The sequence below is a fragment of the Melospiza melodia genome, chromosome 9 (genome assembly GCF_035770615.1).
Source record: "Melospiza melodia melodia isolate bMelMel2 chromosome 9, bMelMel2.pri, whole genome shotgun sequence".
Taxonomy (NCBI): Eukaryota; Metazoa; Chordata; class Aves; order Passeriformes; family Passerellidae; genus Melospiza; species Melospiza melodia.
The window spans coordinates 30,803,706-30,828,014 of NC_086202.1; the positions used below are offsets into that span (position 1 = coordinate 30,803,706).

Below are 24,309 nucleotides of genomic sequence, written 5' to 3' on the forward strand. Positions count from 1 at the left end.
GAGAGCAGATGAATCTCCTGAGTTCTGTTCTGGTCCAAACCCCACCTTTCAGAGGTTGGACACTGCTGTTAGGGAAGGGATCTGCAGGCTTCAGGTGGATTTTGGTGGATTGGGCAGAAAGAAAACCAAAAAAGGGATCTTTGGAATCATTGGGAGATTGTGGGGAAAGGATGGAGTCTGCTGAGAATTTTGTGGTAGGAGTGAGGACTTGGGGTGGTTTGAAGGAGGAATTGGGACAGTGAGAGGCCTCAGCTTCAGGGGACACAAGGAGTGTCACGGAAATGGTGGCACTGAGGGCTGGGTGTTTGTGCACTGCCCTTTGGCCTGGCATCAGCTCAAAGGGGACATGGCAATGGGGTTTGGGCAGCTGGGGTGTGTGGGTGCTGGGCTCCTCACCCCAAACTATCTCCTGGCAGAAGCCCATAGAGGGAAAGCACTTGGATCTCTTTTACAGCCATGACAGAACTCTCCCAAACTCAATTAACTCCTGTTTCCCATCAACATCACTGCTCATTTGGCAAGTTTCCTCCATCCTTCTCCAATGCAAGTAATTTTTCTCTGCTGTGTTTTTTCCCAGCCCTTCTCCTCAGCCTTTTTCAGGCTCAGGGCTGTTGGTGCTCCTTCTGCCAGATTCCAGTCTGAAACAGCCTCAGGTCAGTGTGGAGACCCAGGCTCTTCCCTGTCCTTCAAGCCTTGAACAGGGCATGGAGCAGAGCTGAGGCTCAGATGTTTTTGTTGGAGGGGTCTCATGATGGAGCCTTCTGATCTGAGCACCCCAGGTTGTTCTGTTGACAGTGTAAAAAAATAATGTTACCTAGGAAAAGCGTCTTGCACAAAATCATTCCCGTGCTCACTACACGTATTTCTATCTTTGTTGTTTCTTTGGTAAAAAGCCTGAATGGCTGTACAAAGGAGGAAAAATACTAGGCTTTGGAAAGTTAAAAAGCTCACAGGGCCAAAGCAAGCCATGTTCTTTCTGCAGGGAAGGAGCATGAACACAGACTGAACAGCACAGCTGAACCCAAGAGTTGTCTTGGATTGGGTTTTCAAAATTAGAAATCTGAATGGAATTAGGATCCAAGCAGGATGGTTTGGTTTCCTTGCAGAGGACACTAATAAAAAAAAAAAAAAAAACTGTAATAAAACAGCTGAGTTGTGTAAATGACCAGGTGGCATCAGAGGTGGCATCTCAGCAATTCTTTAATTAGGTTTAAAGGCTCTTTGGCAGAGCTCTGCTTTGTGTGAACATTTCTATTTTGGAGAACAGCAATTTAAACTGCTGAAGCACTCGGGTGTAATATTTTCCAAATAAATCTGAGTTTGCAGCGTTCAGAACCTGCCTTTGTTTTGGAAATTTGTGTATATTGTCCAGATGTTAGCAATGGGGCAGGTCAGAGGGAGAGACAGAAGGTTCTAACACCTGATGGAGGGTTTATTATCAACACTCTGGGAATGCCAACACCAAAACTCTTCTGCCCTGGTGATGCTTGGCTGTCTTTGGCTGGTCTGTCACTGTCATTTTCCTCCTGTTTTACTGGGCCTTTAAATGACTTCAGCTCAATTTTGGCTGTTTTAGAATGATGGTCCCCATGAACACCCACATAACCTCCTGCCCCATTTCCTGCCACTTGTCATCCTAAAGATTGCAGTCTTTTTTCACGGACCAACAGATGGTTATGCTGCTGTTTGTTTGCTTTTTGCTAAATCTGCTCATAGGGCATTTATATAGACACAAATATTAGCAATCATTTGTTGTTTTGGTGGAAAAAATTTTAAAAGGTGTGTTTGCTAAACTGGTACTTTGTCAAAAAGAAAGTGCTGGGAGTGTGTTTGGTGTCTTTTGCAACCTGGTTTGTTTATTCTCTTCAGGAGGCTGGGGGCTTTTTTCATTATTTGTAGACAGGTTGAAGAAGTATTATTTTTGCTGTTGTTATTATTATTACTATTATTATTGTGGTTATTTTTATTGCTGTTACCATAATTATTATTTATTTACTGTGTAGGATGAGTCATATTAGTAACTCCTACAGGCCTTTTCTCTAAACTGTGCTTCTCTTTCTGTACGAAACATTGTCAAAACCAGTGAAACAGTAGTATAAAAAGCTTCTGGAAACTCAGCATGTTTTATTGCTGGTTTTTTTTTCCTTTTAATTTGGTTTTTTGTTTTGTTTGGGATTTGTTTTGGTTTGTTTTGCTTTAGATTTTTTTCTTTTTTTACTAAAACAAGCTGTGTGCAAATGCTTGGGGAAGCATGGAGAAGGGGGGGAAGAAAATAACAGCAATAAACCATTGCTACATTTCATGCTATTTCTCCTGAGATCTATGGATCCACGATTAAAAATTTGGGATTTTCCCTTTGTTTTCTATTTAGCTTTTCCTTTAGTCTGAATGTTTGGAGGATTGTTTTGTTGTTGTAGGGAGAAGAGAGATGTAATTAAAAGAAAGAGAGCATTTGTTAATTTTAGGATATCATAGTACTTTTTAAAAATTTTGCTTTATGCTTTCCAATAGTTTTTTCTTCTTTTTACCCACTAGACTAGGAAGGTGATGATAAAAGTTGATGATTTCCTTGAAGGATTCAGTATGGGCAATCTGGGCTGAGGGTGACCATTAATTTCTGTGTGTGGCAGCAATGCTTTTGTTTTTCTTCTGAAAGGAGAGTTTGGCTTCCATTTGAGAGCTGAAAACAGAGAGGATTTGATTTGGCTGGGTTGGGAAAGTCTGACTCCTGATCCTTGCTGCTGCACTGATGTGCTTGGCATAACACCAAGTCATGGAATTATTTCACCTTTTCTTTTGAATCCTCAGTTCCCTGTCATGGGTTATTTGATGTGAAAAATCTGGCCAATAAAGCTTCAGACAAAAAAAAAAAATAAATCAGTTGAGCATTAATTGAGACCTAAAGAACTTATCTAATTTTGTCAAGCTTCTGATGTATTTTTTCCTTTATAACTTGACAGTGAACCGTCTAAGTTCATTGGGATCTGAAGCCAGAAAAATGTGATTACTTTAGACTGGCAAGCCACAGCATTCAAATTTACTCTTTCAGCTGCACAGGCTCAATTTCCAGATAAGTCCATAGCATATGTCTCAGACTTCAACAGGCCTCAAGCTCACCCTGTTCATAACAAAACTGATTTAATAAGATGCTTTCTGTCCAGACTATTCCCCTGTGGTCTTTCTGGTTTTTTCCTCCCTCATGGTCTCCTGGTTTTTTATTTTATCTGTGGAAATACAACCTATGTGATCATGCAGCCTCCTGTGTGTCCTTATCTGTTTTCATTCCTCCCCCTCACACTGATAGGTTTTGAATACCTTGAACAGTTCCAACCACAACTGACAGAAAGGTAGAAATTTAAAAAAAATGGATTTGCTGAGTTTTATGACAGCAAAGAGGATGCTGTTAGAGCCCCAGCTGATTTTCTGTTTTCTCTCCTGCACATGCAGCTGGTTTAGTTCCATGGAAGGCAATGTGATATTTATGCTCAATGCTTTCTGGAAAATGCATTTCTCAGGGTGAGTGTCACTGCCTTGCTTTGGCAAGCCCTGAAAGCCTGCCCAGATCAAAGTCTGATGTCACCAATAATGTCCAAATCCTAATTAGGCCACAAAGGGTCCTTATGGCAGTGCTGTGGGAGCTCATAGAGTGGCTCCCAGCAGAGAGGGATGTGTCTGGAATCTTCCAGATCCCATTTCTGAATGTGACCCTTGCCTGAGAATGCACAGCCAGCTTACCTGGGGGATTTCTGCAGGAGGAATACCTGCCTGGGAGCCTTTTTGATAAACTCATGGGCCAGACTCTGCTCAGGAAAAGGTTCCAAGAGGCACAGATGCCCTGGCCCATCCTGGTCCTGTCACCCTGTGGGAGGATGCTCTGCTTGGCAGGATGCTGCTTGGAAGTACAGACATTAAAGGCAATATTTCTGCTCTCTTTGCCCCTCAGAGCTGGTTATAACTCAGCAGTGGATTACAGCTTGCTCTCCCTACCCTGCTGTGTTCTTGGTGTGGGAAGAGCCAGTTCCAGGAGGTGTTTGATCTCACACATCCCAAAGGCTGAGTTGACAAGGGTGATTTATCCTTCTGGCCAGTGTGAGTTCTGGGGTTTAACTGCCGTGTTAAAGCAGGGAGGTTGGTGTCACAGACATCTTTTCATGAAAATCCTTTCCTTAGGATTTTTTCTCCTGAGAAGCTGGGAGGCCTCAGGAACAAAATTTAAACATTGATTATCTGCTGCTGTGGAATGCAACAGGTGCATCTGTGATTGGTCTCATGTGGTTGTTTCTAATGAATGGCCAATCACAGTCAGCTGGCTCGGACTCTCTGTCTGAGCCACAAACCTTTGTTATCATTCCTTCTTTTTCTATTCTTAGCCAGCCTTCTGATTAAATCCTTTCTTCTATTATTTTAGTATAGTTTTATTGTAATATATATCATAAAATAAAGTAAATCAAACATGGAGTCAGATCCTCATCTCTTCCCTCCAAGAACCCCTGTGAACACGGTCACAGGTTGGCACAGATGTTCCCATAGGACATGGAGTTAATTCCAAAGTTACTTCCATGGAGTTAATGCTACAGGTCATAAATGTGGATCCAGGGACACTTTGGTGCTCCACAGCAGCCCCTGCAGTGATGCCCCAGGGAAAATGTTGTGTTTGTCCTTGTCCCAGGCAGTGGGACTTGGGGATGCAGTGAGGGAGGTGGATTTTAACTCCCATCATTACCTAAACATCCCCTGGCACATTTGGGAAGGATCTTTCCTTGTGGAAATGCCTTTCCCAGCATTGGTGGCTTCAACGGCAGTAAAGTATGTCTGGTTTTTATGATCTGTTAAACATCTGTTAGTCCACAAAAATTCCATTGTTGCTTCTTTGAAATGAGCCATTTTGGTAGGCAAAAATCTCTTTCATACCTTTGCATGGAGGAATTAATACTCCACCACTTCTGTCATTAGATGTCTGGTTTTATTGGATGATTTTGCTTTTTATGCTGAGTGAATGCTGCTGAAAATTTCCATTTACTGCATCTGGGGATGTTGCAGCAAAGATAGGAAAATTGTTCTTGCCTGTCTGAAAAGTGAAGCTATTTTCTTATTAGAAGTGACCAAAGCCCCCCATACTGTATAATTTTTATAGGAATTTTTAGCCAGGAAGAATTTCAGAGAGCTGAATGTTACAAGTGACAAGTCTTCTTCGAGAACAGATTATAATTTTTTTTTTTCATTTGAAGGATGACTTGGAGGACTTTGAGTCATGCTTTTCTATAAAAAGTAATACATTTTATTTTCTGATTTAACAGTGGGGGAATTTTCCAGTAAATTTAGATGGTATTGCTCTGTGTTCTTCTATTCCATTCCTTGAGAAAGTCAGGGAACAGGGACAGGACAAGGGGAAAGAGCCCCAGGCTGGGCCAGGGGAGGCTCAGCTGGGACAGCAGCAGCAATTTCTGCATGCAAAGGGTGCTCAGGCCTTGGCAGGGGCTGCCCAGGGAGCTTTGCAGTGCCCAGCCCTGCAGGTGTCCCAGGCAGGGCTGGAGGTGGCACTCAGTGCTCTGGGCTGGGCACAAGGTGGGCACTGGGCACCGCTGGGACTCTGTGATCCTGCAGGGATTTTCCAGCCTCAGTGATTCTGGGATTCTGTCTTCTCTATTCTGTTTTCATTTGTTTTAATGAAAATTTCCACTGTGGACAAACCCAATGCTCAAATTGTCAGCACTTTTTCTCACCAGCGACTTCTGAATCTGCAAGCAATGAAAGCAAACAGCAGATTTCCTTTTCTTCTGCTGTTACTACCTGGTGTTCCGTGGCATTGTATATCACAAACTGTTGTTTCTCACCAGTGGAGTCCTTGATAATTCCTTTTAGTCTGTTTGCAGAGAGAGAGGCAAGTTCAATATTTTCACGCTGTGTGCAATGTTTCAGATTTTTCAGCAGTGTCTGGAGTTATTGCCCAAGAGAAATTTTCCCCACAGGCTGCAGTGAGTAACTGCCAGCATTGCTTGCTATTAATAATCACATGCAAAAATTCATCTTGGAGCTGTCCTAATTTGTTCCTCCCATTGTGTGCAGTGGCTAAATTGTTTAGACCTGGCACAGTTTGGGAGCATTCTTCATCCACAGGCTGTGGTACAGCAGCAGGAGGAGCTCCTCTGTGTGCTTTGAGGTGTCAGGAGAAGCTCTGCTCCATCCCTGTGGTGGGGAGCGACCACTCCACGGGTGCCTGGAGCCCCACAGTGTGTGGATGAAGGGATGCAGGAACCTCAGCAGTGAAATGAAGATGATCTGACAGGTTCTGAGCTGCTGCCTGGCTGGTGGGTGGGCATGATGGTGTTCACAGGGGTTTTCAGGTGAGGGAAGAGACGAGGATCTGACTATGTGTTTCAGAAGGCTTGATTTATTATTTTATGATATATATTACATTAAAACTATACTAAAAGAAGAAAAGGTTCTCATCAGAAGGCTGGCTAAGAGTAGAAAGGAAGGAATGATAACAAAGGCAGCTGTCCCAGACTCTCCAAGCCAGCTGACTGTGATTGGCCATTAATTAGAAACAACCACATGAGACCAATCCCAGATGCACCTGTTGCATTCCACAGCAGCAGATAATCATTGTTTACATTTTGTTCCTGAGGCCTCTTGGCTTCTCAGGAGGAAAAATCCTAAGGAAAGGATTTTCCATAAAAGATGTCTGCGACAGGTGGGAGCTGGGATCAACCCCAGGGGAACCTTTGCTGACCTCCATGGCAGAATTCCCTGCTGCTGGAATTCCCTCCTGCCTGGGACCTGCTGTGGCAACCAGAGGATTGGTTTATTTCAGGTCTTGAGTCTCAGATGTGGCATTGCTGTTGCTTGATGTAACCTAAAAAAATCAGAGCTAAATGTGAATGTGTTGCTTGAAGCATCCTAAAGAATTAGAGCTCAGTTTAAATGTGTTAATTGCATCAATTGCATTGTTTTTAACACAGACAGCCCTGAATCCTCTGTGGAACAGCTGAGGCCATTCCAGTCAGTGTGGAGAGGCCCCTGGCTAAAGAAGTTTCCCCTCCTAGTAATGAGAATTATAAAAAAAGTGTTTTGATTTGCTGGTTAGCAAGATGGGCCAAAGAGCTTTGTCCAGGCTTCCCACAATCAGGAAGACTTCAAACACCTTGTGAGGTGGGAATGGGCAATAATCAGGTTTTTTCTACTGGCAGTCTTTGCATGCATGTTTTATTTTCAATATGTGTCTGCTTTAGCAAATAGGAATAATTTTCAGGAATGAGAACCATGACGAGACCTGGAGCTGGTTTAGCTCGTAGCTCTTCCTCAAAGGCAGCTCTTGATGGCATTTGGAATTTCATTCTAAAATAGATGCACTTTCTGTCATTGCTATCCCAGCTAAATTCAGATCAATTTGTGAAAATTGTTCATGCCAAAGAGTTTCTAGTGTCAGAAATTACAGAATCCATCAGGTGGGCTCTTTGCTCTCCAAACGTGTGGATCCCTGTGTGCTCATCCCAAGCCTAAAAAACCCCAAAACCCATCAACAAACTGTAACAAACCAACCCCATTTAAAAACTCACCCCCTCAACAAAACTAAGAAGTCCCTTGCTGAAAATATTTGGGAATGGCATGTCTCATTTGAGAATATTATGCTAAGTCTAATTCCTGCTGTACACATAATTTATTAGTGGCTGATGCTGTAAAGCATTAGGTGGAGATTAACATTTTGTTAATGATCTTCTGGGGAAGGTTTTCCCAGCAAACATTAAATATTTGAGACTGTTTCCATTGGTTCATACTATTCTTGATGGAAGTTTGGGCTTATTTATTATTAGTGGTAGGTATTATTGAGCCTTGCCAAGCCTCCAAAGAGGGTTTGAAGTACCTGAAGGGGCTCCAGGAGAGCTGGAGAGGGACTTTTCACAAGAGCCTGAAGTGCCAGGACAAGGGGAATGGCTTCCTGTTGCTGGAGAACAGATTTAGATGGGATTTTGGGCATTAGGAATTGTTCCCTGGCAGGGTGGGCAGGCCCTGGCACAGGGTGCCCAGAGCAGCTGTGGCTGCCCCTGGATCCCTGGAAATGTCCCAAGTGTGGGATTGGACAGGGCTTGGAGCAGCATGGGACAGTGTAAGGTGTCCTTGCCCTGCGACTGGATGGGATTTAGGGTTTAAGACATCCTGGGAAATGCAGGAATTGTAGCTAATAAACATTTTTTAAAGTAGACAATGCAATTTCTGTGCATTCCTGCACTTCCACTAGCAGAAAGAAATGGATGTATGCTTTGTGCTTTTCTTCCTCTGGAATTAGTTGTTAGTTATGCTATTTCCTAATTTCCGTTACGTATTTTGATCACCTTTTCATGTTTGTTAGGAGTCTTGAGCTTATTTTGATTGCTGTGGAACATAAGCATCCTTTTCAGAGAGAAAAGAGCAGGGCACAGAGAAAATCAAGCCCTTGATCTGCATCTCTGGGGTGTGGGAGCACGACCAGTGCTGCAGCCACATTTGGGCTGGCAAACAGAGCCTGCTGCTCAGAATTTGCTGCAGTGGATGTGTGTGTGTGTATAAATACATAAATACAATCACTGCCTGCTGTTTGTATTAGAAATACAAGTCCACTGTGAAATTCTCTTCTTCAAACATTCCCTCTGATTTCTGTGACTCGGGGAAGATGAGAATTCTGTAACATGAAAAATTTCCCAGGGATATATCCAGGCATAAAGGGGCAGAGGAGTGAGAATGGAGGGAAGTAACACTTTGTGTCACTGCAAGGAAACTTGACAGAAATGTTGATTTGTTCTTTGCCTGAGCTTGCTTGGGGCAGGGAAGGTTTTGGTCTCTTCAATGATTGTTTGGCAGCAGAAGGAAGGAGTGAGGAAGGGCTGTCATGGGTGGAGTGGGAATTTCAAAGTTTGAGGGAAGTTTGAGTCAAAACTTTGAGAGAAGCTCCTGGTGAGTCCCAAGGGTCCAAAAGGACCCCTTGGCTTTCTAAACCTCTCCTTCAACAGGAGCCTGAGGGTGGTGGGTCAGTCCCAGACCCAGGCTTGGTCACTTTGTCCTTCAGACTTAATGCTGGCAAATCAGATCTGTTTATACAAAATGATTACGACAAATGATAAGATAAAAGATTGTGATCAGAATTATTTACCGCACAGCATAAAAGATGAAACAATTATTAAGGTATAAGACTGAGTAGTGTGCAACAGCAAAGCAATAATAAAGCAATTAAATTAAAACCAGCAAAAGAAGAACCAGTTATCAGAGATTGATGTAACTCAGCCAGACCAAAGCTCATGGGCGAATCTTTCACTCAGCCTTGAGGGCTATCCTTGGGGACTGTCCCAAAACTCAAGGGAGGAATCTCCACGTGCTCCAAGGGGAGATTATGTTAAAGAACCCACCCTAGGGAAAATGGACTGCACTTTTCTAGGACTGACACCTGTCAGATGTCTGCAGGTCAATGAGGTCACTCCAGTAATTTTAGATAACACTTCACCACATCTGCCACACCTTTACCTCTGTCAGGATATGCCAGACTGATTTTAGCACAATTCAACAGCACAAGCAGCACACACTGCCCCTGTCATGCCACCACTCACAGCCCTGCGCAGTGCTGGAGCTGTCTGAGCACATTTCCAGGCACAGCATCCTGCTGCAGGGCCAGCTGGTGTTCCAAGGCCACCTGTGTCACCCAGCCAGGATGGACAGTGTGATTTAGAGGCTGCTTTCTGCCCCAAGTTATCCAAGAATTCATATTATGCAAATCAAACCAGCTTCTTCACACTCCTTTTGTTGTTCTCCAGGACGATGTTAGTCAGGGGTGCTTGGCTGCTGGGTAAATTTGGGATGCATGGACTTGATCTCAGCATAGCCTGAACTGGAGCTGGAATGTGCCAGTTTGTTCTATCAGTTATTCCTGTCTGTTATTCCTTCTTATCCTGCCTGACTTTCTCAGCCCTGCTGCATTACACATACGGGTAATGCTCCTCCAAAAATAAATGAAGAACAGAAATAGGCAAAGAAGAATCTGATTGCCACAAAATTCATAGGGAGGCTGTGTTTCAGACCACGGAAATCACCCTTGGCAAAGGGGTAGCTGTGATTATTCCACATATTCCAGCCACAGCAGGAAACACAGCGTTCACTTCTGAAAAGAGCAGTGGCTGAAAGAGTTTATCCTGGCCTCAGAGCTGGTCACTGAGCAGTGACAGGATTTTTGGTGCCAGGGAGCCCTGACCCTGAAGTGACAGCATCTGTCCTGTCCCCCTGGCTCTCTCAGGGCACGTCACTGCCTTGGAAACATCTGCAAGGGTGAGACAGGGCTGAACTGTCAGGGCTGACACAGCACTGTCCATCAGCTGTGCTGCTTGCTGTGCATCTCTCTGGGAATAATATCCTGGAAATAAAGTCATGTCTGGGCTTGAGCTGCCTGCTGGGTGAGATGGATGCTTCCAGATCCCGGTGTCCTTCAGCTCCCTGGCTTTAAATGTGTCCCCAGGGTGGAGGATCTGTGCCCTGTTCTCCCCTTGATGGGGATGGGATCAGCAGGTATTCCCCTCAAAGTTCACGTGATCAGCTGTGGAAACCCAGGGCAGTGGGAATATTTCTGTGTCTGCTCTGGGGTGCCCTGACCCCCAGGGCAGCACTGACTCTGACCCTCATTCATGGAGAAAGTTTCCTGAACTCCAGAACAGACTGGAACCCACAAAAGTGTGCAATAGATTATAGAGAGCAGTGCAGGTGCATCACTGGGTGAGAAATTGAGGTTTGGGATTTTTAGTGTGCTGTGGATGGAAGCAAGATGGAGGGCACAGGGTGTCACCCTGGGTTTCTTCTTCATGCTGCTTCTTCCTCCTTCTCCATGGGTTTGGGTGGCATTTTGTAATTGGGCAGAAAAGTCCCCATTGCAGTCCTTTGGGATCAGTTATTGGGTTAAAAGGGAAAATAATCCAGGTGCCAGTTCTTAATTGGACAGTTTAGTCTTTAAAGACCTTGGAACAAGAGATTGTTGGCCATTTTGTGCCTTGCTGCAGAACTCACAGTAGTGAGACTGTTTTACTGATAAGAAATAATAAACACCTGAGTCTGAACATGAAGCTATCATCTCAAGTGCCTTCAATCCAGACCCAAACTGATAATCAGCCAAATTTCCCATGTGTTCCTGAAACAATTTGGACATCCAGAGCAGGAGAAGGTGGATAAAGGGAGCACACAGGGCACTTTAGCAGGAGTGACCCAGTTTGATTGTCCTGCTCCCTGCACTGATTTCTGGGCTGCCTGGAGGTGAGGTCCCCTATTGTGGCTACACCCCAGGTACTTCATGCAGATGTTGCTTGGCCTGGTGGTTTATGAGCCTTTTCTTTCCAGCTCTGCAGGGTAACATGGTAAAAACAAGTTTTCATCTCTTTTCTGCTTCAGGAATATGTCATATGAATCCTGAGTCGCTTTCTAATTCTCCCTGGTACCTTCTAATAAAAAGGGACATTTATTAACAATTTGATGTCTCAACTACAGGATATTTTTAGACTTTGTTGAGGAATTGTTTGGGGGTCATGTCCATGGTCTTGATGGACACAACACCTACTTGTTCCTGTCTTGTGCTTTGCCAGCTGCATAATTCAGTGTGCTGAAGGATCTCAATGACTGTAAATACCTGTTTTGCTTCTCTGAGAAAATCAGTGCTGTGATCCCTGAAAGTTAATGCCCTGTAGATCTCTGTGCAGAAACCAATTTGTTAGTTGAGCACTTGAATTTTTTTAAATTTGTTTTTTAATGTTTTCCATTTCTCTCTTGTCTTTGTACATTGATTCTTCTCCTTGTACAGGTGGAATGTTCTGTTATTGTTCCAATCGTGGGTTTTAATTACCTTTTCTTTTCTATCTAATGGATAGGAGAGATTAAGGTTGTGATTTGGGAAATTTGCCATCTTGGTATGAAGTCTTAATTTGAATGGCACTGTGAATTTGTGCCAGTAGAGAAAATGTACCCTGAATGACACAGGTGCTACCATCATTCTGTGCATTTTACTGCAGCTCAGGTGTGAAAGGAGCTGCAGAAGCACTGAAATGTGAAGTATTCAGGCTCTCTTAGCCTTGAGCAAATTAAAAATCTTGGCATTGAAACTGAGCTGGAAAGTCCACCACAGCTGGGAGGTTGCTTTTTGTGTCTTTTCTTACCATTTTATTGCAACATTTCTTCTGAATTTGAGCACAAATTGTGAATTTTCAAGCTCTGTTCAAATAGATTATGAATACCAGGATTTGGGTGGGGAAGGGTAAAGGAGAATTTCTGCAATACAGGACAGTGGAATTCCTCACCAGGGCCATAACTGAGCTCTGAGATGCTGGTTCTTACTCTTAATTATAGATGTGATTAAACGATGAAACAAAACAGGGTTTTTACTTCAGCTTTTATTTTTTTTTCTCCTTTCTTTGATCATCTTCTGTCTCTCTTCCCTGTGCTGCTCCCTCAGGTTGGTAAAGGGAGTTTTCTTCCAGTTCTCAACTGCTCCAGTGCTCTTCTTGATGAAGACAAAGAAACATAATGATGTGTTCATTCCCTTATTGCCCAAAATTTATCAGTCTAAAAGGCTGCAGCCAGTCAAATTTGTATGTGATTTCTCTAGTAGTGTTAATAATATTAAATACAGGGCAGCATTAGCCTGGGCTCAGGCCTGGGCTCAGTAGGGGTATTTCAATAGGAAGTAGTGGCAAGATCATTCCTAGGCTGGAAAATCTGATTGGAATTTCAACATTGTGCTGGAAAGAGACACAGAAGTGATTTGAGGGTGCTCGATTTGCTGTGAGACAAAAGTGAATTTTCCATTCCTTGCTGAATGAACAAGGCGTGAAGTGATTTAATTCAACTTCTGTGGGCATGAGAGCTTAGGGATGATGTGAGGCCGAAGGACTCTTCACTGTGGGGATGAAGGCACAAGGAGGCCTGAGATACTCTGATTGCAAATAAAGGCTGAATTTTTAATAGATATGCTGAAATAATCACTGCCAGAATTTACCAAATGATGATGATTTGTAAAAAATTAAGGCATTCACTGCCTCAGTCCTTCTCATTCCCTGTGAGTAATAGGAAGAAAATCTGTCCCCACTGCTCTCAAAAAGTGAATCCAAGTTGGTCATAATGAGAAATTCTGCTTTAACATATGAATATCTCTGTGAGAAATAGATATCTCTATTTTACATTATATATATATATATATATAATTTTATTATATATCTAATTATATTATACATATAATTATAGTATGTATAATATTATGTTATATTATATTGTTATATATTAAAATAGTGATCTTATCTCTGAGAAATAGATATCTATTTTATATTATATATATTATTATATAATATAATATCTATACATATTATAGTATAGCATTATATTATAAATATTATATATTATAATAAGGATCTTATCTCTGTGAGAAATGGATATCTCTATTGTATATTATATATGTTATATTAGATAATATCTAATTATATTATGCATATAATTATAGTATATATAATGTAAATAATAGAGGTCTTATCTCTGTGAGAAAAAATAAATTAATAAAAAAACTAAGTAGATCCATTCATCAGCAGCTGGAGCAGGAGAGGTTTCCCAAAGTGCTCCATCCAGGTTATGATTCTTTTCAAACTGAATGTGTTGATTTTGCTTGTGTCCTTGCAACCAAGTAGTTAAGGCATTAATTTTTATGTATTTTGAACAACAACAGGAGATAATATGAACATCTTAAAGTACTTGGGATAGGGACAAGTGGGAAAGCTTTGTTTGTATGAAATTGGCCCTGTTTTCTCCCCGGTACCATGAGGGAAGATGGGCAGCAATCTCCCCTTAGCACACACATTCCTTTTTTTGGAATCACAGAATTTCCTGAGCTGGAAGGGACCCACAGGGATCATCAATACCCAGCTCCTGCAAATGTGATGTGACCATCAAATCATGCAGGAGCCAAGTTCTTTTTCATTTCTTGCAACCCAAGTTGTGGGGTAAATAAACCACAAAGTGGCTTGAGCAATGACAGTGTGTTTGTAGGGCAGGCACAGAAACAGAAAATATGTATGTATGAGAGGCAGGCAGTGGGGTTTTTATGTTAATTAAAATGGAATGAATTTCAATTTCTATTTGCATTTGAGCCTTCACTGTCCTGCACTTCAGAGTGGTTCTTCATCTCTGTTATCCATGTGAGGTTATTGACAACATGACTTGGACACCCTCCCTTATGAGCCACGACTATAAAAAGCAGTGACTCCTTTTCTCTCCCTCTGCCAGTGCAGGGTGAGAAATAGGCCTGGCAATATCACAGAACTCCAGCATGGTTTGGGTAGGGAGGAACCTTAAAGCTCATCTCATTGCAACCCCCTGCCATGGGCAGGGACAACTTCCACTATCCCAGGCTGCTCAGGGAATGAACAGGATAAAATCTTTGTAGAGCTGGTTAAAAAAAAAAAAAAAAAAGAAAAATTAATCCTTGGTGCATACTTGGAGCAGTAACAGGTTGAACAGGCAATTGACAGAGGGGTGGTTTTGTTTCAGAGAAATGAGTGCATGTTTTGTAGGGAATGCTTGCACTAATCATGAATTTAGGATGGGTAAATGCATAGATAGGAGCTGCGTGGGGTTTGTAATAATTTCCCCTCCATCAAGGCATTCCAACAAGAAGTCAGAAGGAAAAGAACAAGGGTAAGAAATGGCACAATTACCAGTTAATTTAAAGTAACTAAAGTGTATTAGGCCCAGTCAAATGAACCATTTAATTTTTGTTCCTTCTTGTTTGTAATCTCATAAGTATGAGTCATTGAAAAGCGGGTCTGGCTGGGTACAGTGCGTGCTGTTTTATAGTCCTTGCTCCTTGCCAGCATAAGCATTTCCTTGTTAATGTTTCACATCTGTTCTTTGTAATTCAGTGATTATGTGCAGGCCTCTGAGCCCTCCTTGTTTGTTTTAAAAGGACAGCGGGAAGCTTCGCTTGCGTGAGATTAAATCAACGCCTGTGATTTTTCCAAGTTTGGGTGTCCTGGGCTGCCTCTCTGCTGCTTTGGGGAAATGAATATTTTTAGCAGAAGATGAAAAAAGGGGGATGGTTGGAGAAAAGTCATAATCTGCAGTTGGAATCAGCTGAATGTTTCAGAACGAAGTTGGCAAGTGGCTGCTGGAGATTTATACAGCTCCCTTATCAGTCACGCTCAGGCTCCTTGCAAGCATTTCTGATGGGGTTATTTGTTTTATCCAGTATTCAGAGAACAAGGCTTCCTTCTGTGGGGATCTATATCTGCACAGACACAGGGTATTCATGTCCAAACAAGAATATCAGTGTTCAATAGAAATCCTCCTTACAGCTGATGTTATTGGCCATTCAGGAATATAGAAAGTGGGGGCATCCTGTAGTTTAGGTGACTGATTGCATATAATAATATGCAGTATGGGAGGGCAAATGATGTGAAAATAAATTAGTTGCCTGCTTTGTAAATGCTTTAATACCTTCTGTCTTTCTGAGGTGCTCAAATACACAAAAGGGCAAACATAATCAGATAACTGAATAATTATGAAGAGTTTTACTGAAGCACATAATAAGCTTTCAGGTGTTATAGAGGGAGGTTTATTATTTACAATACAGTCGAACCGAGAAAAACAAAACTGTTTGTGCAAAGCTTTGCAATTAAAATCTTACATGAGACGGGAGTCTGGTTCAAGATAGCTGGGTAACCTTGAGCAGATGAAACCTCTAGCCTGGAATTTAGAAGCTGAGCTACGAGGGGCAGGGATCCTGCAAAGGGAGATCCTACATCCCATCTAAGCTGTCTGTTTCACAGTGCTTGCTCATTCTCATGTTTTTGTGTTTTGACCAACCTTTGGTGCTGACTCAGGTGAAGATGCTCTGGCCCAGGGGTTGCTGATGGGATCACAAAATTGCTTTGATTAACAAAAAGGGTGAGGGGATGAGCCAGTCCTAAAAGAATGCAGAGGGCACTTGGGTGAAGATTGGGGTAGGATTGGGGGCAGAGATCACAGAGGAGGGTCAGGGACAGAACCTGCTGGGTCCAGGGGGTGTCCAAGAGGGTCTTGGTGGGATTCACCAGTGCAGCCACAAACCAGTTCTTCAGTTCTCTCCAGTGATGGAACACTCCAGCTGCCTCTCAGCCACTCTGAGATCAAGATAAAGAATTCTTCTCTTCTCTTTTCCTACCTTTCTATCATTTTTAGGGTTCTTCCCTTGGAAAGCAGCATGACAACGTGAGTTTTGATCAAGCATACGATAAGAATTCTTCAGCAAGCTCTTTCAGACTCCACACGCTGTGGCAGCTGGGAAGCCAGAGGTCTATCCAGGAGGTCTGGGTTGCACATCGATGTTGAGAGTCCTTTTAGACTCTTCCCATAGGAACTGATGCCTAATTACAGGCCATGCAGGAAAGCCCTCAGCCTTTTGTTTGTCTGGAAGTGCTGTGGATGCTCTGATCCCAAGGCTGGGCTGTCACTCCCTGCTTTGAGTGTGCCACACCTCTCTCATCCCTCTGAGAGGCATCAGGTTGCAGCTTTCTTTCCCATCCTTAAACCCTTTCGAATTCCCTGATCCACTTGTTGAGGTGAGGGGAGTAAGAATTATGTGCGACAAGTTTGCACCGTGGGTTTTACAAACACTTGATTTTCTTTTTGGCTTTTTTTCCTCTGTTTCCTAGTCTTCTATTTTGCTTTTCTAAGTGGCTGTCAAGGAGTCTGAACCAATTTCCTCCCAGCATTAATAGTTGCAGCCCCACATTGCTGCTCCTGCAGATCAGCATGCAGCAGGTATCCATCATTTTGTGTGGAGAGCCAGGATGTGCCCCTCGGGTCCGTGGCTCCACATCTCCTCCTGCTGCCTCCCATCCATCACAGTGATTGCTCAGGCTCTGACACAGGCAAGGTCCATCTGCACATCCCTGCAGGTGGCTCTCAGCATCCCTGTCTGGACTTCCTTTGTCTCATCCATGGAATGTCACCTTTCCATCCTCTCTTTTGCCAGACTTTTTAGCTTTTTGGGCAGGACAGCTCCTACCTTGGCGGGCCTTGAACACTCATCTCTCCATCCTACCTTCAGTCCCCACCTCCATAACCAGTTATTTATCCATGCAAACATCCCCAATTCCCTCTAATATTTTTTATAAATAGAGGCATTGTTGACTTTGGTGGAGGGCCTTGGATGGGGAGTTGATGATGAAAATTGATTTCTATTACTGATGCAAGATAGATTTTGATTTAGTGATTGTGTCTTCCTTTAAACTATCCTGTATGCCAGGGATATAACAGCTGCTTGTTTATGGCATTTTGAACTCTAATATGGTATTTTAAACTCTACACTTCCTTTGTCTCATCCATGGATGTCATCTTCCCAGACTCTTTCTTTTTGGGCAGGACAGCTCCTGAGCACCCATCTCTCCATCCTACATTCAGTCCCCACCTCCAAAACCAATGCAAACACCCCAACTTCCCTTCAGTATTTTTTGTAAATGTTGATTTTTGTGGATGATCTTGAATGGGGAGTATGATGAAAACACATTTCTCCTGTTACTGATGCAAGAAAAAATTTGATTTAGCGATCATGTCTTCCTTTAAACTATCCTGTATGCCAGGGATATAACAGCTTCTGGTTGATGGTGTTTTAAACTCTAATATGGCTTTGATTCCATCATGTTTTTGAGGTTTTATGATAACAATAAAAAGGGTCTTGTAAAATTATTTATATCTGTAATATACATTTCCTTTTACAGAGGGGCTGTTGACATCCTCCGCTGTAGGGTTCAGTATTCTCACACAAAACAGATTTAATTTTGTTTCTTATCCAAGTCATCACATTAGACACACAGTGCACATTCTTCTTCTCTTCATGATATTTAGGGGTTTTTACACCTAAACTGACATTTAGATAGAAAGAACAAATTTACTTGGCTGTTTCTCAATATCCTAAGAGAGGCTACATCAGGAATCACATTTAGAGCACTGACATTTCCAGCAACAATACCTGTATTGTAAACCCACTGGATATGTTGACAAAATCAAATTTGGTTAGGAAAACATGCCTGAAAATTGTTTGCAATAAATGCAGGCAGAGGGGAGGGCTCTGCCATCCCCACCCCCTGAGCAGCTCAGTCAAATTCGGCATTTTCCCCACTGAATTGACTGAGTCAGAGTTAATGCTGGAGAAATGCCAGAACACCATTTGAAGTCTCTCTTTGAATTTGGGATGTGGAGGCACCAGGCAGAGGATTCCCTGCAGATGAGGAGCAGGAAAGCTGCCTGTGCAGCAGACAGAGGAATCAGCACTTTGAGCACAGGGATAATTTTAGATTCTCTCCACCTGGTGAATAGACTCAATACAGAAGATATTAATTGCTGGTACAGTCAGAAGTATTGAGAAGGTCTAGGTTTGCAGCCATGATTCATGGAGATTTAAATAATCTGAATTTTAATCATTGCTTCCAGTAAGATTCAAGTTAAATGTCATGTTAGAGATAAACTCTGTGCCTTTGCACCCAGCTGACTTTATGAAGTGTTTATGAGCTGACTAAACACCACAACCATAGGAGGAGACCCTTAATCTTTAATATTTGTTTACTTCAGAGCACTGACAGCTAAACTTAAACCCTTCAAGCTTAGCTCAGAATGAGGGGGGTGTGTCTGCAGGAAATGCCAATATTTATTTTGATTCATTGCAACTTGGATTTAAAGTTCCAGTAAGAAAAGATGTAATGGGGAGGGGTTTTTTTCCATTTACAAGAGGTTAAGTATTTTTAGGTGGGGTTTTTATTTTGGTTTGGTTTTTATCTTTGGTGGGGGATTTTTGGTTTTGTTGTTTGGTTTGCGGTTTCGTTTGTTTGTTTTTTAATGTAATTCTGGCTCCAGGTTAAACTCTTTTGCTTGATAAAAGTCAGAAGCAGGCAACATACTCAGAATGTTAAAATGCAATAAGAATCGTGGAGGCCAACTTTGAGATTTCCTTTAAAAGCTTTAACTTGCATAACTTTTGGTGGTTTGTGTTCTGTGTGGAACACAGTACGTTGAACAGAGGAAATGCTGAATATTCTTGTGGCGCATTTCATGCTGTTCTTGAAAAGTTAATTTTTCCTTGTCTTGCTGCTTTTCAGGTGCTCAGTCACAGAGCAAACCGAGTGTATCTATATTTATGTACACAGCCATCCCATGGCCCTGCAGTAGCTCTGTCATTTATTGCTGTTTGTGAAGCAGAAAATTGCTGGGGTGTCTGAGGTGCAGCTCTTAGCTCTGTTGAGGGGCATGAGGAGAAGTGAGCTGGTCGTGCCCCTTCAGGGTAATGTGGCTGCACAGCTCTGGATTTCTCTGTAAAATGGGTTATGACTCAGCCTGCCTCAAAGTTTTTTGATTTCAATGTTCTATCTCAAAGTTTTTATTTCAATATTCTTCAAGGGAAAGTCTGAAATTTCTAAGGATAAAACAGACGATGTGCAATGGATTTACATTAAAATACCAGCACGTGTTCAAGTGTAGAAGGTATTTGAAACCAGGTACACCTGAAAATCCTCTGCCCCTGCCTTAAGTAATTTCATAGGCTGACTGGAACTGGTTATTCCTAAATTGCACAGCACCAGACTAGAGCAAAGCCATTGCCATGAAATGGCAGGGGTGGCACTGGATGGGATTTGAGGTCCCTTCCAACCCAAACCATTCTGGGATTCTGTGAAGGACAATTCTGTGACAGATCCCTTTAACCAGACCCAGGGCATTCACATTTATTGTGAAAAGATTCAAGTATAGCCCTGGCATTCAAATTTCTGCTGGGACCAGAACCGAACCATTTTCTCACATCCAGAATTTCATAGTGGATGATGTGCTCTGAGGAATTCCAGAAATTTCCAGATGAAGTTTTTGCCAGTAGGATTTCTTCTAAGAAATGTGAAGATTAGGAAGATGATTCCTATGTGTATAAGCAGGATTCTGCTTCACAGCTTTAGTTTCAAAACTCAGGCCTTGCTTGGAGTTAAAATGGGAGCAATATTGTTATGGATCTGTCTAATTTCAGCTGCTGCAACCCCCAGCTCAACACCATTTCCATTTGGGCAATTATTAACCAGATTACTTCAAAATACACTTATCCAAGCAAACTGTTTTAGCTGTGCCAACTGAAAATAGAACTACTGCTGTGTTTAGTTGTAAAAATGAAGTATTTCTGCAGTTGCACTGACTGGTGCTGTTAGTCTGGCATGAATGAAATAGATATATTCATTTTTCTGGGTTTGGGGGGGTTTGTGGTGGAGCAAAGAAAGAATGGAAGGTGGTAGGGACAACCTGGAATCTGCAGTTGTTCTAGATGGAATCAGTTAAATAAGAAATCCAGTATGGAGGTTTGGTCACCTCTGAGGACAACTCGATCATTTGGCATTTTTCTGAGTCACAAAAGTGCTCCTGGAAAGGGCTCCTTCCTATGGAGTTGCCACTCTTAATTTGGATTTGGATCCCATCACCAGGGTCTGCCCCTGGTCATATCCACATCTCATTTCTGAGCAGGACAAGAATTGTTTGTTGTTTAAATGGTTTGTTCTGATCTCAGGAAATCTCTTCACAGGGCTCTGTTCCCCTGGTCTGAAAACATCCCTGGGTTCCCCCCAAAGTGAAGTTTTGGCTTTGGGAAACTTTCCTTCCTTCTCACAGATGGTAATGGCTGAGAAAACAAATTAATTAGAGGCTGCTGGATCACTGATTGGTGCAGTTCTGTTACAACTGAATCCTGGAATGTCAGCAGGCTTAATGAGATGATTTGTCTCTACCAGTTCTGGTAATTTATATCCATTAACCTTTTACTTTAAAATGACTCAAATTATTGTATGTCTTCTCATAGGAAACAACTTCATTAATACAGTCAGCTTTGTACAGGAAAAATTTTCTGATATTGAATATAAAATATTGAATATAAAATATTTATATATTGATATATAGATTGATATATTCTGAAAAATAGATTTCTATATTCTGACATATATATATTTATATATTCTGATATTATATTTAAAATGTTTTTAAAATATTCTAGTCTTTGGATTGGTTTATTTGGAACACTTTTAGCCAGTTTTTTGGTACCCCTGCTCTTTGAACCTTGGCAACACTCATCCTTAAATTTGAGAGTTTTAATGTGGTTTCAGTCGATTTTAAATGTATGCAATGTTTTGTACTGTGAGCAGAGTTAAGGATTGCTCTAATTAATATGTTCATAAATGTTAATGAACAGGCACATAGTGAAACATTCTCTGCTGTATTTACTGGGGTCCAAAGCACATCTGTTTCCCATTTGGGAACCCAAGTCTGCAAAATTTTAAGTGCAAAGTATTTCAAGTTAAGAATGGGCATCAGTCAATTTTTCCCCTCGAGTGCTGCAATGTGATTTTGTTAATTTTTTATGCTCCCTTTTGAAATGAATGACCCTACCTCTGAGTTTTTTTCCTGATGCTTTACATTATTTCAACAATCCTTCTTAATTAACTGGAGCCCTTTATGTCCAGGACATGTATTTGATGGAAATAGGAGAGGATGGGGCATGCTGTACTTCGATTCTGAATCATAAAGCAATTTGATGGTTTAATTAAGGTCTCACCTCTGGATTTAGTTGAGCACCTGAGACTTTTGAACCTTTGCACTTTGCAGGCTGCTTAGTCTATTATCTCCTGCCCAAATTTCTTGCTCTGGGGCTGAGCAATCAAGGATTTTCTTGACCACATCCTTGCTGAACCCAAACCCTTGAAGGAGAGGGAAAGATGGATCAGACAGGGATGTCTGGTAGGTGAAAACAGGGAAGAAGAGAAGTTTTTGGAACAAATGCCTTAATATTAGAACCTCTCTTTCTTCCCACACACTTGAGGTACACACAGCTCTGGAAAACAGGATATGTTCATGTGCAGTTTTGGTCAAGAAAGCACCTGGAAATAGAATTAAATTTCTCTTTTTTTTTTTTTAATATGTTATTTGAATTCATTGAGATTTTCAGGTGCTTCAGTACTGCGTAGGTCTCTGCTTCTTCTAATTTCACCCCTCTCATTTATTTTTCTCCTTACACGCAATTTAATAAGGCAACCTGGTAGTCCTGCAGCGTGAGATTCATGGTTGGCTTGATCTTGTTTTTCATTTTTCTAATGGATTTTCCTCCCTGATGCTGCTTTTCTCCCCCAGTCCTTGACATATTCTGAGGAGCTCTTGCTCACCTCTGAATTCTTTATTAATGTGAGCACAGCGGAGCGGGGGAAGATTGCCAGCAACGGGAGGAATGCTGGGCTAAATGTCACTTGTCTGAGAGCAGCTCCTGTGCAATTGCTGCCGCTTTCTCTCTTTGTCACCAGGGGAGGAGAGTGGGGAATATTTGTGATGGAGAGCCAGCCTTTGTTTTGGGGAGGAATCTTTCTCTTTAGCTGCACAGCCTTTGCCACCGGGGTGATCCACGCCTGTGTGTGTGTGTGTGTGTGCTGTAATCAAAGGGTTCTTTTTGGAAGTCAGGGATCTAAGCATTCAGAAGTTCTGGCTGGACCATTTGCTTTATTCTTCCCAGTGTTGAGCCTAAGGCGGGAGCCAAGGAGTGATTCCTGATGGTTTCATGGTAAATCTGTGCATCAGACGTGAATTAATTCTGCTCAGTAACTCCAACGCTGATGTTTCCAACACCTTCACTTCCTACATGTGCTTTTTGTGGGTAACTTGTTTCAGAAACTTTAGAAAAGTTCTGATTTTACTTTTCCTACATTGGAGCATTTCCTACTTTGGATCAGCATTAGCTTTCTCCTGAAGTGTTGCTCAATTTCATGAGTTTTATATAATAACACTTTGAAGCATGTGACCCATGGCTGAGGGATGTTGTGTGCTGTCAGTGGTTCCAGGTTCCTTCACATCCAAGGGGATTATTGTTCCTCAACACCAGCTTCCTACACAACCATCTCCACTCATCCCTGTGACAAAGAATTAAAGAATTTATTTCTGATAGGATTTCTTATTATTAAATTAATAAGATTTCTTATTAAGAATAATTTGTATAATAATTGAGAATTCTTTTAAGAATAAGAATTCTTATATAGAAAAATAGAAATCTTATTTACTAACTCCAGAACATTTATAGCAGTTTTAGAGTATTTGTGGCTCTAATTTGAAGAGAAAGATTTGTTTCAGCCATGATTTCCTGCCTGGTTAAAGTAACTCCACTGTTCTGCCCTGCTTCCTTCCCAGCCAAACTCACCCTACAGGCTGTGTTCCCAAGGCTTTCAGTCATGGCATTGCACAGGCTTTCTTCTCACAATTTGGACCAAAGTTTTATCTTATTTATATATAAAAAGTATTTCTAATTGATTTTTTTTTTACTAAGAAAAAGTGATTATTTTTTCTCCAAACAACAAGAGCTGTTGGTTCAGACCATCCTCTGCTTCCACCTTGGTTGGTGCAGCAGCTCCAGCTCAGCTTGAGGCTCCTGTGCCTGCTGGTGCTGTGGCTCTGTGCAAACCATCATCTGCCCATTAAATGCATATTAAAAACTCATTTCACTGGGTTTCACTTAGTTTTTCCTAGAATCTATTACTGTCATGAAATGTAAGCGTTTCTGATGTTTTAAAGAAATTTTCACTCGCAATTTTTATGTCTTAATGGTCTTTTCGTTTGAAAAATAAGCCTTGCACTTTATATTTTCCGTAGTATTTTGGAATCTCTTCACAAAATGGTCTTTATTTAAGGTGACCCCTTGTTCTGATGAGAACAAACAAGAAATATTCCTGTTGTGTTTTCTGCATTCTGGTGAATGCCCCTGAACCTGTCTTTAAGATCACTTGGAGTTTGCTGTGAAGGCACATGAGGTTTGAAGCTGTAGTTAATGAAGAGTAGTAAGAGTTTAGAGGCTTTTTTTCCCATCTAAGGAGCAGAGCAATGAGCAGGATATTTTTTTCTAGGATATATTGCTGGAGGGTTTGGAATAAGATGATCTTTAAGGTTCCTTCCAACCTAACCCATTCTGGGGCTGGTTTAAGGGATTGGTTTGAACCCAAACCACTCCGGGATTTTTGTAGCTGTTCATTGCCAGTCTGAAATACCTAGAAAGAGGCTGGGGGAGAAGAGGGGCCAAATAATTTCTTAGGTTTTAAGAGCCACTGCTGGTTTGGAAGGCACTTCCATTGAGATTATTCTCTGCTGTTCTGTCCCAGCTGTGTCACATTCCAGGTCTGGCTGTACAACAGAACCAGAAAAAGCTGTGGCTGTCTCAAGACAGCAGGACACAGCTTTGACCCACTATGCCAACTAATATTAATAAACAACCATCACCAGAATCCAATTAAGAACTCCCTT

At 41.9% G+C, this 24,309-nt stretch overlaps 1 protein-coding gene across 3 annotated transcripts in view; it reads left to right on the forward strand.

Moving 5' to 3' along the window:
- Positions 1-24,309, forward strand: part of PCDH15 (protocadherin related 15) — a 642,661-nt gene that overhangs the window by 87,605 nt on the left and 530,747 nt on the right. The gene's annotated exons all lie outside the window — the stretch shown is intronic.